Here is a 1,472-nt window from a genome sequence, read left to right as displayed (position 1 = left end):
AAGCGGACACTCATTTTTAAGTTTTTTTGGTCCTCTCCCTATGTTGAATATACTGATTTTTTTAATATCTTGATCTCAGGAGAACAGAACACAGTTATCATTCCTCCAGAAGCTACCGCATTTCTTATATCCAGTTCTTGCATTTCTTTTTTATACTAAAAACAATTGTAATGAGAGCTTTTTTTTTCTAAATAACAGCTATCATGAATAATAAAGGATGAACCTGATTGCTGAGAGTTCTGTTTTCACTTCCTTTTAAAGCTGAGAGCTGAGTGATAGAGATTGGGGGGGAAAGGGGGAAATTTACCACATCGGTGGCCTACTGGAGCCATTTCTGGGCCTCAGTTCCCTCATAAGGAAAATGGGGATGAAGACTGTGAGCTCCATGTGGGACATGGATTGAGTCCAACCTTGTATCTACCCCAGTGCTTAATACAGTGTCTGGCGCCTAGTAAATGCTTAACAAATGCCTTTTTTTTTTAAGGAGAAAAGGTGTCAGGACACCGACTGTTCTAATTTTCCTTGACACATATCCATTAACTGGCCTACAGTATTATGATTTGCCTAAAGAAGGAGACTTAGAGGGTGCCATATTTTACATAACTTGAGACCTAGAGCCCCTCTCAGGGTCATACCTGGAGAGTTTCCAGTATCCTTCCAGTCTCAACTATGGGAGGGAGAGTCAAGCAGAGGCCTTCCCATTCCATTCCTAGTTTGGACAGTGGCTAGTGAGTGGAAGGCAATGTGCTACAAGTCAAAGCTCACCTGTGCTGGGCAGCAGTGACGTGGGAGAGAGTCGAGGGTGGAAGCTCAAGTTTACTGCGTGGAAGGAGTCCCTCTAGACTCTGAGCTCGATGTGGGCAGGGATTGTCTCTCTTTATTGCTGTATTGTACTTTCCCAAGCGCTTAATACGGTGCTCTGCATACAGTAAGCGCTCAATAAATATGACTGAATGAATGAACTTGTTTCTAAGAATTGGGCGAGGAACGTGACTTCCAACTTTGTTATATTGTAGTCTCCCAAGCATTTAGTACAGTGCTCTAAACATAGTAATAATAATGATGTTGGTATTTGTTAAGCACTTACTATGTGCAGAGCGCTGTTCTAAGCGCTGGGGAAGATACAGGGTAAGCAGGTTGTCCCACGTGAGGCTCACAGTCTTAATCCCCATTTTACAGATGAGGGAACAGAGGCACAGAGAAGTGAAGTGACTTGCCCACAGTCACACAGCTGCCAAGTGGCAGAGCCGGGATTCGAACCCATGACCTCTGACTCCCAACCCCGTGCTCAATATATACCATTGTTTGATTGATTCTGATTTACTGTTCATTGATCAGATCTCTAGAGCTCGAGTCTACTTGTGATTCCCACTTTAAAAAGAAGCGAAGAGCATGTGAGTCAGAGAACAGTGACAAAATTGGTTAAAAGGCTGGAGTAAATCCTTTGAGAAAATAATAAAGGAAATAGGTTG

The 1,472-nt window shown here is 42.9% G+C and overlaps 1 non-coding gene across 1 annotated transcript; it reads left to right on the top strand.

Moving 5' to 3' along the window:
• Positions 1 to 617: 617 nt before the first annotated feature.
• LOC114813539 lies at positions 618 to 755 on the top strand. The gene has a single exon (XR_003761256.1). It is a non-coding gene; the product is annotated as a small nucleolar RNA SNORA7 (small nucleolar RNA).
• Positions 756 to 1,472: the final 717 nt, after the last annotated feature.

Source organism: Ornithorhynchus anatinus, chromosome 7 (genome assembly GCF_004115215.2).
Source record: "Ornithorhynchus anatinus isolate Pmale09 chromosome 7, mOrnAna1.pri.v4, whole genome shotgun sequence".
In the NCBI taxonomy this organism is placed as follows: domain Eukaryota; kingdom Metazoa; phylum Chordata; class Mammalia; order Monotremata; family Ornithorhynchidae; genus Ornithorhynchus; species Ornithorhynchus anatinus.
The sequence above is the reverse complement of the archived record's forward strand: the minus strand, read 5'-3'. Positions and strand labels throughout refer to the sequence as shown.